The sequence below is a fragment of the Ambystoma mexicanum genome, chromosome 7q (assembly GCF_040938575.1).
Source record: "Ambystoma mexicanum isolate Mex_15411 chromosome 7q, UKY_AmexF1_1, whole genome shotgun sequence".
In the NCBI taxonomy this organism is placed as follows: domain Eukaryota; kingdom Metazoa; phylum Chordata; class Amphibia; order Caudata; family Ambystomatidae; genus Ambystoma; species Ambystoma mexicanum.
In genome coordinates, this window is record NC_090941.1 from 1,138,453,554 (window position 1) to 1,138,470,940 (window position 17,387).

Genomic DNA, 17,387 nt, shown 5'->3' on the forward strand with positions numbered 1-17,387 from the left:
GCTTGTAAGTGCTTACCTTTTGAGTTTGAAGTTCTGTGAAATAAACAACAACCCTGGAAGTGTATGTTATAATATTTAGAGAATAATTGCATTTGAGCATCAGGTGCTCACCTAACAGGAGTTCTTTCTATTTTTCTTTAGTTAGTAAGTGCTTCCATGTTAGGTGAGCAATTGTTGCAATATCCCCACTACAGAAAACCATCTCTCTATACTTTCAAAATCTTCACCAAGCAACCTCAGAAAAGAGCGGGAAAAATGTGGGAGGAGCTACTTAATGGTCTGGTGCCTTGAGGGCCTTTCAAGGGATAAAAAGGTGGGCCCTTCTCCACAGTGCCCATAGCAGGAACGGCCTCGGATGACAACAGTGATGCAGGCCAACTGGCTGAACATTGCAGTTTTGAATTTCAGATGTCTTGAAACCTCATAGAAATACAGCTTCATGGTTATAAGTGCTTACCTTTTGAGTTTGAAGTTCTGTGAAATAAACAACAACTCTGGAAGTACATGGTATACTATTTAGGGATGGATTGCATTTGAGCATCAGGTGTTCACCTAACAGGAGTTCTTTCTATTTTTCTTTAGTTAGTAAGTGCTTCCATGTTAGGTGAGCAATTGTTGCAATATCCCCACTACAGAAAACCATCTCTCTATACTCTCAAAATCTTCACCAAGCAAGCTCAGAAAGAGCGGGAAAAATGTGGGAGGAGCTACTTAATGGTTTGGTGCCTTCAGGGCCTTTCAAGGGATAAAAAGGCGAGCACTTCTTCCACAGTGCCCATAACAGGAACAGCCTCAGACAAGAACAGGGATGCAGACCCATTGGCTGAACATTGCAGTTTTGAATTTCAGATGCCTTGAAACCTCATAGAAATACAGCTTCATGGTTATAAGTGCTTACCTTTTGAGGTTGAAGTTCTGTGAACTAAACAGCAACTTTGGAAGTGTATGTTATAATATTTAGGATGGATTGCATTTGAACATCAGGTGCTCACCTAACAGGAGTTGTTTCTATTTTTCTTTAGTTAGTAAGTGCTTCCATGTTAGGTGAGCAATTGTTGCAATATCTCCACTACAGAAAACCATCTCTCTATACTTTCAAAATCTTCACCAAGCAAGCTCAGAAAAGAGCGGGAAAAATGTGGGAGGAGCTTCTTAATGGTTTGGTGCCTTCAGGGACTTTCAAGGGATAAAAAGGCTAGAACTTCTTCCACAGTGCCCATACCAGGAACAGCCTCAGACAAGAACAGGGATGCAGACCCTTTGGCTGAACATTGCAGTTTTGAATTTCAGATGTCTTGAAACCTCATAGAAATACAGCTTCAAGCTTGTAAGTGCTTACCTTTTGAGTTTGAAGTTCTGTGAAATAAACAACAACTCTGGAAGTACATGGTATAATATTTAGGGATGGATTACATTTGAGCATCAGGTGTTCACCTAACAGGAGTTCTTTCTATTTTTCTTTAGTTAGTAAGTGCTTCCATGTTAGGTGAGCAATTGTTGCAATATCCCCACTACAGAAAACCATCTCTCTATACTTTCAAAATCTTCACCAAGCAAGCTCAGAAAGAGCGGAAAAAATGTGGGAGGAGCTACTTAATGGTTTGGTGCCTTCAGGGCCTTTCAAGGGATAAAAAGGCGAGCACTTCTTCCACAGTGCCCATAACAGGAACAGCCTCAGACAAGAACAGGGATGCAGACCCATTGGCTGAACATTGCAGTTTTGAATTTCAGATGTCTTGAAACCTCATAGAAATACAGCTTCATGGTTATAAGTGCTTACCTTTTGAGGTTGAAGTTCTGTGAACTAAACAGCAACTTTGGAAGTGTATGTTATAATATTTAGGATGGATTGCATTTGAACATCAGGTGCTCACCTAACAGGAGTTCTTTCTATTTTTCTTTAGTTAGTAAGTGCTTCCATGTTAGGTGAGCAATTGTTGCAATATCCCCACTACAGAAAACCATCTCTCTATACTTTCAAAATCTTCACCAAGCAAGCTCAGAAAAGAGCGGGAAAAATGTGGGAGGAGCTACTTAATGGTTTGGTGCCTTGAGGGCCTTTAAAGGGATAAAAAGGTGGGCACTTCTTCCACAGTGCCCATAGCAGGAACGGCCTCGGATGAGAACAGTGATGCAGGCCAACTGGCTGAACATTGCAGTTTTGAATTTCAGATGTCTTGAAACCTCATAGAAATACAGCTTCAAGCTTGTAAGTGCTTACCTATTGAGGTTGAAGTTCTGTTAACTAAACAACAGCTCTGGAAGTGTATGTTATAATATTTAGAGAATAATTGCATTTGAGCATCAGGTGCTCACCTAACAGGAGTTCTTTCTATTTTTCTTTAGTTAGTAAGTGCTTCCATGTTAGGTGAGCAATTGTTGCAATATCTCCACTGCAGAAAACCATCCATCTATACTTTCAAAATCTTCACCAAGCAAGCTCAGAAAAGAGCGGGAAAAATGTGGGAGGAGCTACTTAATGGTTTGGTGCCTTCAGGGCCTTTCAAGGGATAAAAAGGTGGGCACTTCTTCCACAGTGCCCATAGCAGGAACGGCCTCGGATGAGAACAGTGATGCAGGCCAACTGGCTGAACATTGCAGTTTTGAATTTCAGATGTCTTGAAACCTCATAGAAATACAGCTTCAAGCTTGTAAGTGCTTACCTATTGAGGTTGAAGTTCTGTTAACTAAACAACAGCTCTGGAAGTGTATGTTATAATATTTAGAGAATAATTGCATTTGAGCATCAGGTGCTCACCTAACAGGAGTTCTTTCTATTTTTCTTTAGTTAGTAAGTGCTTCCATGTTAGGTGAGCAATTGTTGCAATATCTCCACTACAGAAAACCATCTCTCTATACTTTCAAAATCTTCACCAAGCAAGCTCAGAAAGAGCGGGAAAAATGTGGGAGGAGCTACTTAATGGTTTGGTGCCTTCAGGGCCTTTCAAGGGATAAAAAGGCGAGCACTTCTTCCACAGTGCCCATAACAGGAACAGCCTCAGACAAGAACAGGGATGCAGACCCATTGGCTGAACATTGCAGTTTTGAATTTCAGATGTCTTGAAACCTCATAGAAATACAGCTTCATGGTTATAAGTGCTTACCTTTTGAGGTTGAAGTTCTGTGAACTAAACAGCAACTTTGGAAGTGTATGTTATAATATTTAGGATGGATTGCATTTGAACATCAGGTGCTCACCTAACAGGAGTTCTTTCTATTTTTCTTTAGTTAGTAAGTGCTTCCATGTTAGGTGAGCAATTGTTGCAATATCCCCACTACAGAAAACCATCTCTCTATACTTTCAAAATCTTCACCAAGCAAGCTCAGAAAAGAGCGGGAAAAATGTGGGAGGAGCTACTTAATGGTTTGGTGCCTTGAGGGCCTTTCAAGGGATAAAAAGGTGGGCACTTCTTCCACAGTGCCCATAGCAGGAACGGCCTCGGATGAGAACAGTGATGCAGGCCAACTGGCTGAACATTGCAGTTTTGAATTTCAGATGTCTTGAAACCTCATAGAAATACAGCTTCAAGCTTGTAAGTGCTTACCTATTGAGGTTGAAGTTCTGTTAACTAAACAACAGCTCTGGAAGTGTATGTTATAATATTTAGAGAATAATTGCATTTGAGCATCAGGTGCTCACCTAACAGGAGTTCTTTCTATTTTTCTTTAGTTAGTAAGTGCTTCCATGTTAGGTGAGCAATTGTTGCAATATCTCCACTGCAGAAAACCATCCATCTATACTTTCAAAATCTTCACCAAGCAAGCTCAGAAAAGAGCGGGAAAAATGTGGGAGGAGCTACTTAATGGTTTGGTGCCTTCAGGGCCTTTCAAGGGATAAAAAGGTGGGCACTTCTTCCACAGTGCCCATAGCAGGAACGGCCTCGGATGAGAACAGTGATGCAGGCCAACTGGCTGAACATTGCAGTTTTGAATTTCAGATGTCTTGAAACCTCATAGAAATACAGCTTCAAGCTTGTAAGTGCTTACCTATTGAGGTTGAAGTTCTGTTAACTAAACAACAGCTCTGGAAGTGTATGTTATAATATTTAGAGAATAATTGCATTTGAGCATCAGGTGCTCACCTAACAGGAGTTCTTTCTATTTTTCTTTAGTTAGTAAGTGCTTCCATGTTAGGTGAGCAATTGTTGCAATATCTCCACTACAGAAAACCATCTCTCTATACTTTCAAAATCTTCACCAAGCAAGCTCAGAAAGAGCGGGAAAAATGTGGGAGGAGCTACTTAATGGTTTGGTGCCTTCAGGGCCTTTCAAGGGATAAAAAGGCGAGCACTTCTTCCACAGTGCCCATAACAGGAACAGCCTCAGACAAGAACAGGGATGCAGACCCATTGGCTGAACATTGCAGTTTTGAATTTCAGATGTCTTGAAACCTCATAGAAATACAGCTTCATGGTTATAAGTGCTTACCTTTTGAGGTTGAAGTTCTGTGAACTAAACAGCAACTTTGGAAGTGTATGTTATAATATTTAGGATGGATTGCATTTGAACATCAGGTGCTCACCTAACAGGAGTTCTTTCTATTTTTCTTTAGTTAGTAAGTGCTTCCATGTTAGGTGAGCAATTGTTGCAATATCCCCACTACAGAAAACCATCTCTCTATACTTTCAAAATGTGGGAGGAGCTACTTAATGGTTTGGTGCCTTCAAGGCCTTTCAAGGGATAAAAAGGCGAGCACTTATTCCACAGTGCCCATACCAGAAACAGCCTCTGACAAGAACAGGGATGCAGACCCTTTGGCTGAACATTGCAGTTTTGAATTTCAGATGTCTTGAAACCTCATAGAAATACAGCTTCATGGTTATAAGTGCTTACCTTTTGAGGTTGAAGTTGTGTGAACTAAACAGCAACTTTGGAAGTGTATGTTATAATATTTAGGATGGATTGCATTTGAACATCAGGTGCTCACCTAACAGGAGTTCTTTCTATTTTTCTTTAGTTAGTAAGTGCTTCCATGTTAGGTGAGCAATTGTTGCAATATCCCCACTACAGAAAACCATCTCTCTATACTTTCAAAATCTTCACCAAGCAAGCTCAGAAAAGAGCGGGAAAAATGTGGGAGGAGCTTCTTAATGGTTTGGTGCCTTCAGGGACTTTCAAGGGATAAAAAGGCTAGAACTTCTTCCACAGTGCCCATACCAGGAACAGCCTCAGACAAGAACAGGGATGCAGACCCTTTGGCTGAACATTGCAGTTTTGAATTTCAGATGTCTTGAAACCTCATAGAAATACAGCTTCAAGCTTGTAAGTGCTTACCTTTTGAGTTTGAAGTTCTGTGAAATAAACAACAACTCTGGAAGTACATGGTATAATATTTAGGGATGGATTACATTTGAGCATCGGATGAGAACAGTGATGCAGGCCAACTGGCTGAACATTGCAGTTTTGAATTTCAGATGTCTTGAAACCTCATAGAAATACAGCTTCAAGCTTGTAAGTGCTTACCTATTGAGGTTGAAGTTCTGTTAACTAAACAACAGCTCTGGAAGTGTATGTTATAATATTTAGAGAATAATTGCATTTGAGCATCAGGTGCTCACCTAACAGGAGTTCTTTCTATTTTTCTTTAGTTAGTAAGTGCTTCCATGTTAGGTGAGCAATTGTTGCAATATCTCCACTGCAGAAAACCATCCATCTATACTTTCAAAATCTTCACCAAGCAAGCTCAGAAAAGAGCGGGAAAAATGTGGGAGGAGCTACTTAATGGTTTGGTGCCTTCAGGGCCTTTCAAGGGATAAAAAGGTGGGCACTTCTTCCACAGTGCCCATAGCAGGAACGGCCTCGGATGAGAACAGTGATGCAGGCCAACTGGCTGAACATTGCAGTTTTGAATTTCAGATGTCTTGAAACCTCATAGAAATACAGCTTCAAGCTTGTAAGTGCTTACCTATTGAGGTTGAAGTTCTGTTAACTAAACAACAGCTCTGGAAGTGTATGTTATAATATTTAGAGAATAATTGCATTTGAGCATCAGGTGCTCACCTAACAGGAGTTCTTTCTATTTTTCTTTAGTTAGTAAGTGCTTCCATGTTAGGTGAGCAATTGTTGCAATATCTCCACTACAGAAAACCATCTCTCTATACTTTCAAAATCTTCACCAAGCAAGCTCAGAAAGAGCGGGAAAAATGTGGGAGGAGCTACTTAATGGTTTGGTGCCTTCAGGGCCTTTCAAGGGATAAAAAGGTGGGCACTTCTTCCACAGTGCCCATAGCAGGAACGGCCTCGGATGAGAACAGTGATGCAGGCCAACTGGCTGAACATTGCAGTTTTGAATTTCAGATGTCTTGAAACCTCATAGAAATACAGCTTCAAGCTTGTAAGTGCTTACCTATTGAGGTTGAAGTTCTGTTAACTAAACAACAGCTCTGGAAGTGTATGTTATAATATTTAGAGAATAATTGCATTTGAGCATCAGGTGCTCACCTAACAGGAGTTCTTTCTATTTTTCTTTAGTTAGTAAGTGCTTCCATGTTAGGTGAGCAATTGTTGCAATATCTCCACTACAGAAAACCATCTCTCTATACTTTCAAAATCTTCACCAAGCAAGCTCAGAAAGAGCGGGAAAAATGTGGGAGGAGCTACTTAATGGTTTGGTGCCTTCAGGGCCTTTCAAGGGATAAAAAGGCGAGCACTTCTTCCACAGTGCCCATAACAGGAACAGCCTCAGACAAGAACAGGGATGCAGACCCATTGGCTGAACATTGCAGTTTTGAATTTCAGATGTCTTGAAACCTCATAGAAATACAGCTTCATGGTTATAAGTGCTTACCTTTTGAGGTTGAAGTTCTGTGAACTAAACAGCAACTTTGGAAGTGTATGTTATAATATTTAGGATGGATTGCATTTGAACATCAGGTGCTCACCTAACAGGAGTTCTTTCTATTTTTCTTTAGTTAGTAAGTGCTTCCATGTTAGGTGAGCAATTGTTGCAATATCCCCACTACAGAAAACCATCTCTCTATACTTTCAAAATGTGGGAGGAGCTACTTAATGGTTTGGTGCCTTCAAGGCCTTTCAAGGGATAAAAAGGCGAGCACTTATTCCACAGTGCCCATACCAGAAACAGCCTCTGACAAGAACAGGGATGCAGACCCTTTGGCTGAACATTGCAGTTTTGAATTTCAGATGTCTTGAAACCTCATAGAAATACAGCTTCATGGTTATAAGTGCTTACCTTTTGAGGTTGAAGTTGTGTGAACTAAACAGCAACTTTGGAAGTGTATGTTATAATATTTAGGATGGATTGCATTTGAACATCAGGTGCTCACCTAACAGGAGTTCTTTCTATTTTTCTTTAGTTAGTAAGTGCTTCCATGTTAGGTGAGCAATTGTTGCAATATCCCCACTACAGAAAACCATCTCTCTATACTTTCAAAATCTTCACCAAGCAAGCTCAGAAAAGAGCGGGAAAAATGTGGGAGGAGCTTCTTAATGGTTTGGTGCCTTCAGGGACTTTCAAGGGATAAAAAGGCTAGAACTTCTTCCACAGTGCCCATACCAGGAACAGCCTCAGACAAGAACAGGGATGCAGACCCTTTGGCTGAACATTGCAGTTTTGAATTTCAGATGTCTTGAAACCTCATAGAAATACAGCTTCAAGCTTGTAAGTGCTTACCTTTTGAGTTTGAAGTTCTGTGAAATAAACAACAACTCTGGAAGTACATGGTATAATATTTAGGGATGGATTACATTTGAGCATCAGGTGTTCACCTAACAGGAGTTCTTTCTATTTTTCTTTAGTTAGTAAGTGCTTCCATGTTAGGTGAGCAATTGTTGCAATATCCCCACTACAGAAAACCATCTCTCTATACTTTCAAAATCTTCACCAAGCAAGCTCAGAAAGAGCGGAAAAAATGTGGGAGGAGCTACTTAATGGTTTGGTGCCTTCAGGGCCTTTCAAGGGATAAAAAGGCGAGCACTTCTTCCACAGTGCCCATAACAGGAACAGCCTCAGACAAGAACAGGGATGCAGACCCATTGGCTGAACATTGCAGTTTTGAATTTCAGATGTCTTGAAACCTCATAGAAATACAGCTTCATGGTTATAAGTGCTTACCTTTTGAGGTTGAAGTTCTGTGAACTAAACAGCAACTTTGGAAGTGTATGTTATAATATTTAGGATGGATTGCATTTGAACATCAGGTGCTCACCTAACAGGAGTTCTTTCTATTTTTCTTTAGTTAGTAAGTGCTTCCATGTTAGGTGAGCAATTGTTGCAATATCCCCACTACAGAAAACCATCTCTCTATACTTTCAAAATCTTCACCAAGCAAGCTCAGAAAAGAGCGGGAAAAATGTGGGAGGAGCTACTTAATGGTTTGGTGCCTTGAGGGCCTTTAAAGGGATAAAAAGGTGGGCACTTCTTCCACAGTGCCCATAGCAGGAACGGCCTCGGATGAGAACAGTGATGCAGGCCAACTGGCTGAACATTGCAGTTTTGAATTTCAGATGTCTTGAAACCTCATAGAAATACAGCTTCAAGCTTGTAAGTGCTTACCTATTGAGGTTGAAGTTCTGTTAACTAAACAACAGCTCTGGAAGTGTATGTTATAATATTTAGAGAATAATTGCATTTGAGCATCAGGTGCTCACCTAACAGGAGTTCTTTCTATTTTTCTTTAGTTAGTAAGTGCTTCCATGTTAGGTGAGCAATTGTTGCAATATCTCCACTACAGAAAACCATCTCTCTATACTTTCAAAATCTTCACCAAGCAAGCTCAGAAAGAGCGGGAAAAATGTGGGAGGAGCTACTTAATGGTTTGGTGCCTTCAGGGCCTTTCAAGGGATAAAAAGGCGAGCACTTCTTCCACAGTGCCCATAACAGGAACAGCCTCAGACAAGAACAGGGATGCAGACCCATTGGCTGAACATTGCAGTTTTGAATTTCAGATGTCTTGAAACCTCATAGAAATACAGCTTCATGGTTATAAGTGCTTACCTTTTGAGGTTGAAGTTCTGTGAACTAAACAGCAACTTTGGAAGTGTATGTTATAATATTTAGGATGGATTGCATTTGAACATCAGGTGCTCACCTAACAGGAGTTCTTTCTATTTTTCTTTAGTTAGTAAGTGCTTCCATGTTAGGTGAGCAATTGTTGCAATATCCCCACTACAGAAAACCATCTCTCTATACTTTCAAAATCTTCACCAAGCAAGCTCAGAAAAGAGCGGGAAAAATGTGGGAGGAGCTACTTAATGGTTTGGTGCCTTCAGGGCCTTTCAAGGGATAAAAAGGCGAGCACTTCTTCCACAGTGCCCATAACAGGAACAGCCTCAGACAAGAACAGGGATGCAGACCCATTGGCTGAACATTGCAGTTTTGAATTTCAGATGTCTTGAAACCTCATAGAAATACAGCTTCATGGTTATAAGTGCTTACCTTTTGAGGTTGAAGTTCTGTGAAATAAACAACAACTCTGGAAGTACATGGTATAATATTTAGGGATGGATTACATTTGAGCATCAGGTGTTCACCTAACAGGAGTTCTTTCTATTTTTCTTTAGTTAGTAAGTGCTTCCATGTTAGGTGAGCAATTGTTGCAATATCCCCACTACAGAAAACCATCTCTCTATACTTTCAAAATCTTCACCAAGCAAGCTCAGAAAGAGCGGGAAAAATGTGGGAGGAGCTACTTAATGGTTTGGTGCCTTCAGGGCCTTTCAAGGGATAAAAAGGCGAGCACTTCTTCCACATTGCCCATAACAGGAACAGCCCCAGACAAGAACGGGGATGCAGACCCATTGGCTGAACATTGCAGTTTTGAATTTCAGATGTCTTGAAACCTCATAGAAATACAGCTTCATGGTTATAAGTGCTTACCTTTTGAGTTTGAAGTTCTGTGAAATAAACAACAACTCTGGAAGTACATGGTATACTATTTAGGGATGGATTGCATTTGAGCATCAGGTGTTCACCTAACAGGAGTTCTTTCTATTTTTCTTTAGTTAGTAAGTGCTTCCATGTTAGGTGAGCAATTGTTGCAATATCCCCACTACAGAAAACCATCTCTCTATACTCTCAAAATCTTCACCAAGCAAGCTCAGAAAGAGCGGGAAAAATGTGGGAGGAGCTACTTAATGGTTTGGTGCCTTCAGGGCCTTTCAAGGGATAAAAAGGCGAGCACTTCTTCCACAGTGCCCATAACAGGAACAGCCTCAGACAAGAACAGGGATGCAGACCCATTGGCTGAACATTGCAGTTTTGAATTTCAGATGTCTTGAAACCTCATAGAAATACAGCTTCATGGTTATAAGTGCTTACCTTTTGAGGTTGAAGTTCTGTGAACTAAACAGCAACTTTGGAAGTGTATGTTATAATATTTAGGATGGATTGCATTTGAACATCAGGTGCTCACCTAACAGGAGTTATTTCTATTTTTCTTTAGTTAGTAAGTGCTTCCATGTTAGGTGAGCAATTGTTGCAATATCTCCACTACAGAAAACCATCTATACTTTCAAAATCTTCACCAAGCAAGCTCAGAAAAGAGCGGGAAAAATGTGGGAGGAGCTTCTTAATGGTTTGGTGCCTTCAGGGACTTTCAAGGGATAAAAAGGCTAGAACTTCTTCCACAGTGCCCATACCAGGAACAGCCTCAGACAAGAACAGGGATGCAGACCCTTTGGCTGAACATTGCAGTTCTGAATTTCAGATGTCTTGAAACCTCATAGAAATACAGCTTCAAGCTTGTAAGTGCTTACCTTTTGAGTTTGAAGTTCTGTGAAATAAACAACAACTCTGGAAGTACATGGTATAATATTTAGGGATGGATTACATTTGAGCATCAGGTGTTCACCTAACAGGAGTTCTTTCTATTTTTCTTTAGTTAGTAAGTGCTTCCATGTTAGGTGAGCAATTGTTGCAATATCCCCACTACAGAAAACCATCTCTCTATACTTTCAAAATCTTCACCAAGCAAGCTCAGAAAGAGCGGGAAAAATGTGGGAGGAGCTACTTAATGGTTTGGTGCCTTCAGGGCCTTTCAAGGGATAAAAAGGCGAGCACTTCTTCCACAGTGCCCATAACAGGAACAGCCTCAGACAAGAACAGGGATGCAGACCCATTGGCTGAACATTGCAGTTTTGAATTTCAGATGTCTTGAAACCTCATAGAAATACAGCTTCATGGTTATAAGTGCTTACCTTTTGAGGTTGAAGTTCTGTGAACTAAACAGCAACTTTGGAAGTGTATGTTATAATATTTAGGATGGATTGCATTTGAACATCAGGTGCTCACCTAACAGGAGTTCTTTCTATTTTTCTTTAGTTAGTAAGTGCTTCCATGTTAGGTGAGCAATTGTTGCAATATCCCCACTACAGAAAACCATCTCTCTATACTTTCAAAATCTTCACCAAGCAAGCTCAGAAAAGAGCGGGAAAAATGTGGGAGGAGCTACTTAATGGTTTGGTGCCTTGAGGGCCTTTCAAGGGATAAAAAGGTGGGCACTTCTTCCACAGTGCCCATAGCAGGAACGGCCTCGGATGAGAACAGTGATGCAGGCCAACTGGCTGAACATTGCAGTTTTGAATTTCAGATGTCTTGAAACCTCATAGAAATACAGCTTCAAGCTTGTAAGTGCTTACCTATTGAGGTTGAAGTTCTGTTAACTAAACAACAGCTCTGGAAGTGTATGTTATAATATTTAGAGAATAATTGCATTTGAGCATCAGGTGCTCACCTAACAGGAGTTCTTTCTATTTTTCTTTAGTTAGTAAGTGCTTCCATGTTAGGTGAGCAATTGTTGCAATATCTCCACTGCAGAAAACCATCCATCTATACTTTCAAAATCTTCACCAAGCAAGCTCAGAAAAGAGCGGGAAAAATGTGGGAGGAGCTACTTAATGGTTTGGTGCCTTCAGGGCCTTTCAAGGGATAAAAAGGTGGGCACTTCTTCCACAGTGCCCATAGCAGGAACGGCCTCGGATGAGAACAGTGATGCAGGCCAACTGGCTGAACATTGCAGTTTTGAATTTCAGATGTCTTGAAACCTCATAGAAATACAGCTTCATGGTTATAAGTGCTTACCTTTTGAGGTTGAAGTTCTGTGAACTAAACAGCAACTTTGGAAGTGTATGTTATAATATTTAGGATGGATTGCATTTGAACATCAGGTGCTCACCTAACAGGAGTTCTTTCTATTTTTCTTTAGTTAGTAAGTGCTTCCATGTTAGGTGAGCAATTGTTGCAATATCCCCACTACAGAAAACCATCTCTCTATACTTTCAAAATCTTCACCAAGCAAGCTCAGAAAAGAGCGGGAAAAATGTGGGAGGAGCTACTTAATGGTTTGGTGCCTTGAGGGCCTTTAAAGGGATAAAAAGGTGGGCACTTCTTCCACAGTGCCCATAGCAGGAACGGCCTCGGATGAGAACAGTGATGCAGGCCAACTGGCTGAACATTGCAGTTTTGAATTTCAGATGTCTTGAAACCTCATAGAAATACAGCTTCAAGCTTGTAAGTGCTTACCTATTGAGGTTGAAGTTCTGTTAACTAAACAACAGCTCTGGAAGTGTATGTTATAATATTTAGAGAATAATTGCATTTGAGCATCAGGTGCTCACCTAACAGGAGTTCTTTCTATTTTTCTTTAGTTAGTAAGTGCTTCCATGTTAGGTGAGCAATTGTTGCAATATCTCCACTGCAGAAAACCATCCATCTATACTTTCAAAATCTTCACCAAGCAAGCTCAGAAAAGAGCGGGAAAAATGTGGGAGGAGCTACTTAATGGTTTGGTGCCTTCAGGGCCTTTCAAGGGATAAAAAGGTGGGCACTTCTTCCACAGTGCCCATAGCAGGAACGGCCTCGGATGAGAACAGTGATGCAGGCCAACTGGCTGAACATTGCAGTTTTGAATTTCAGATGTCTTGAAACCTCATAGAAATACAGCTTCAAGCTTGTAAGTGCTTACCTATTGAGGTTGAAGTTCTGTTAACTAAACAACAGCTCTGGAAGTGTATGTTATAATATTTAGAGAATAATTGCATTTGAGCATCAGGTGCTCACCTAACAGGAGTTCTTTCTATTTTTCTTTAGTTAGTAAGTGCTTCCATGTTAGGTGAGCAATTGTTGCAATATCTCCACTACAGAAAACCATCTCTCTATACTTTCAAAATCTTCACCAAGCAAGCTCAGAAAGAGCGGGAAAAATGTGGGAGGAGCTACTTAATGGTTTGGTGCCTTCAGGGCCTTTCAAGGGATAAAAAGGCGAGCACTTCTTCCACAGTGCCCATAACAGGAACAGCCTCAGACAAGAACAGGGATGCAGACCCATTGGCTGAACATTGCAGTTTTGAATTTCAGATGTCTTGAAACCTCATAGAAATACAGCTTCATGGTTATAAGTGCTTACCTTTTGAGGTTGAAGTTCTGTGAACTAAACAGCAACTTTGGAAGTGTATGTTATAATATTTAGGATGGATTGCATTTGAACATCAGGTGCTCACCTAACAGGAGTTCTTTCTATTTTTCTTTAGTTAGTAAGTGCTTCCATGTTAGGTGAGCAATTGTTGCAATATCTCCACTACAGAAAACCATCTCTCTATACTTTCAAAATCTTCACCAAGCAAGCTCAGAAAAGAGCGGGAAAAATGTGGGAGGAGCTACTTAATGGTTTGGTGCCTTCAGGGCCTTTCAAGGGATAAAAAGGTGGGCACTTCTTCCACAGTGCCCATAGCAGGAACGGCCTCGGATGAGAACAGTGATGCAGGCCAACTGGCTGAACATTGCAGTTTTGAATTTCAGATGTCTTGAAACCTCATAGAAATACAGCTTCAAGCTTGTAAGTGCTTACCTATTGAGGTTGAAGTTCTGTTAACTAAACAACAGCTCTGGAAGTGTATGTTATAATATTTAGAGAATAATTGCATTTGAGCATCAGGTGCTCACCTAACAGGAGTTCTTTCTATTTTTCTTTAGTTAGTAAGTGCTTCCATGTTAGGTGAGCAATTGTTGCAATATCTCCACTACAGAAAACCATCTCTCTATACTTTCAAAATCTTCACCAAGCAAGCTCAGAAAAGAGCGGGAAAAATGTGGGAGGAGCTACTTAATGGTTTGGTGCCTTCAGGGCCTTTCAAGGGATAAAAAGGCGAGCACTTCTTCCACAGTGCCCATAACAGTAACAGCCTCAGACAAGAACAGGGATGCAGACCCATTGGCTGAACATTGCAGTTTTGAATTTCAGATGTCTTGAAACCTCATAGAAATACAGCTTCATGGTTATAAGTGCTTACCTTTTGAGGTTGAAGTTCTGTGAACTAAACAGCAACTTTGGAAGTGTATGTTATAATATTTAGGATGGATTGCATTTGAACATCAGGTGCTCACCTAACAGGAGTTCTTTCTATTTTTCTTTAGTTAGTAAGTGCTTCCATGTTGGGTGAGCAATTGTTGCAATATCCCCACTACAGAAAACCATCTCTCTATACTTTCAAAATCTTCACCAAGCAAGCTCAGAAAAGAGCGGGAAAAATGTGGGAGGAGCTACTTAATGGTTTGGTGCCTTGAGGGCCTTTCAAGGGATAAAAAGGTGGGCACTTCTTCCACAGTGCCCATAGCAGGAACGGCCTCAGATGAGAACAGTGATGCAGGCCAACTGGCTGAACATTGCAGTTTTGAATTTCAGATGTCTTGAAACCTCATAGAAATACAGCTTCAAGCTTGTAAGTGCTTACCTATTGAGGTTGAAGTTCTGTTAACTAAACAACAGCTCTCGAAGTGTATGTTATAATATTTAGGATGGATTGCATTTGAACATCAGGTGCTCACCTAACAGGAGTTCTTTCTATTTTTCTTTAGTTAGTAAGTGCTTCCATGTTAGGTGAGCAATTGTTGCAATATCCCCACTACAGAAAACCATCTCTCTATACTTTCAAAATCTTCACCAAGCAAGCTCAGAAAAGAGCGGGAAAAATGTGGGAGGAGCTACTTAATGGTTTGGTGCCTTCAGGGCCTTTCAAGGGATAAAAAGGCGAGCACTTATTCCCCAGTGCCCATACCAGAAACAGCCTCTGACAAGAACAGGGATGCAGACCCTTTGGCTGAACATTGCAGTTTTGAATTTCAGATGCCTTGAAACCTCATAGAAATAAAGCTTCAAGCTTGTAAGTGCTTACCTTTTGAGTTTGAAGTTCTGTGAAATAAACAACAACCCTGGAAGTGTATGTTATAATATTTAGAGAATAATTGCATTTGAGCATCAGGTGCTCACCTAACAGGAGTTCTTTCTATTTTTCTTTAGTTAGTAAGTGCTTCCATGTTAGGTGAGCAATTGTTGCAATATCCCCACTACAGAAAACCATCTCTCTATACTTTCAAAATCTTCACCAAGCAACCTCAGAAAAGAGCGGGAAAAATGTGGGAGGAGCTACTTAATGGTCTGGTGCCTTGAGGGCCTTTCAAGGGATAAAAAGGTGGGCCCTTCTCCACAGTGCCCATAGCAGGAACGGCCTCGGATGACAACAGTGATGCAGGCCAACTGGCTGAACATTGCAGTTTTGAATTTCAGATGTCTTGAAACCTCATAGAAATACAGCTTCATGGTTATAAGTGCTTACCTTTTGAGTTTGAAGTTCTGTGAAATAAACAACAACTCTGGAAGTACATGGTATACTATTTAGGGATGGATTGCATTTGAGCATCAGGTGTTCACCTAACAGGAGTTCTTTCTATTTTTCTTTAGTTAGTAAGTGCTTCCATGTTAGGTGAGCAATTGTTGCAATATCCCCACTACAGAAAACCATCTCTCTATACTCTCAAAATCTTCACCAAGCAAGCTCAGAAAGAGCGGGAAAAATGTGGGAGGAGCTACTTAATGGTTTGGTGCCTTCAGGGCCTTTCAAGGGATAAAAAGGCGAGCACTTCTTCCACAGTGCCCATAACAGGAACAGCCTCAGACAAGAACAGGGATGCAGACCCATTGGCTGAACATTGCAGTTTTGAATTTCAGATGCCTTGAAACCTCATAGAAATACAGCTTCATGGTTATAAGTGCTTACCTTTTGAGGTTGAAGTTCTGTGAACTAAACAGCAACTTTGGAAGTGTATGTTATAATATTTAGGATGGATTGCATTTGAACATCAGGTGCTCACCTAACAGGAGTTGTTTCTATTTTTCTTTAGTTAGTAAGTGCTTCCATGTTAGGTGAGCAATTGTTGCAATATCTCCACTACAGAAAACCATCTCTCTATACTTTCAAAATCTTCACCAAGCAAGCTCAGAAAAGAGCGGGAAAAATGTGGGAGGAGCTTCTTAATGGTTTGGTGCCTTCAGGGACTTTCAAGGGATAAAAAGGCTAGAACTTCTTCCACAGTGCCCATACCAGGAACAGCCTCAGACAAGAACAGGGATGCAGACCCTTTGGCTGAACATTGCAGTTTTGAATTTCAGATGTCTTGAAACCTCATAGAAATACAGCTTCAAGCTTGTAAGTGCTTACCTTTTGAGTTTGAAGTTCTGTGAAATAAACAACAACTCTGGAAGTACATGGTATAATATTTAGGGATGGATTACATTTGAGCATCAGGTGTTCACCTAACAGGAGTTCTTTCTATTTTTCTTTAGTTAGTAAGTGCTTCCATGTTAGGTGAGCAATTGTTGCAATATCCCCACTACAGAAAACCATCTCTCTATACTTTCAAAATCTTCACCAAGCAAGCTCAGAAAGAGCGGAAAAAATGTGGGAGGAGCTACTTAATGGTTTGGTGCCTTCAGGGCCTTTCAAGGGATAAAAAGGCGAGCACTTCTTCCACAGTGCCCATAACAGGAACAGCCTCAGACAAGAACAGGGATGCAGACCCATTGGCTGAACATTGCAGTTTTGAATTTCAGATGTCTTGAAACCTCATAGAAATACAGCTTCATGGTTATAAGTGCTTACCTTTTGAGGTTGAAGTTCTGTGAACTAAACAGCAACTTTGGAAGTGTATGTTATAATATTTAGGATGGATTGCATTTGAACATCAGGTGCTCACCTAACAGGAGTTCTTTCTATTTTTCTTTAGTTAGTAAGTGCTTCCATGTTAGGTGAGCAATTGTTGCAATATCCCCACTACAGAAAACCATCTCTCTATACTTTCAAAATCTTCACCAAGCAAGCTCAGAAAAGAGCGGGAAAAATGTGGGAGGAGCTACTTAATGGTTTGGTGCCTTGAGGGCCTTTAAAGGGATAAAAAGGTGGGCACTTCTTCCACAGTGCCCATAGCAGGAACGGCCTCGGATGAGAACAGTGATGCAGGCCAACTGGCTGAACATTGCAGTTTTGAATTTCAGATGTCTTGAAACCTCATAGAAATACAGCTTCAAGCTTGTAAGTGCTTACCTATTGAGGTTGAAGTTCTGTTAACTAAACAACAGCTCTGGAAGTGTATGTTA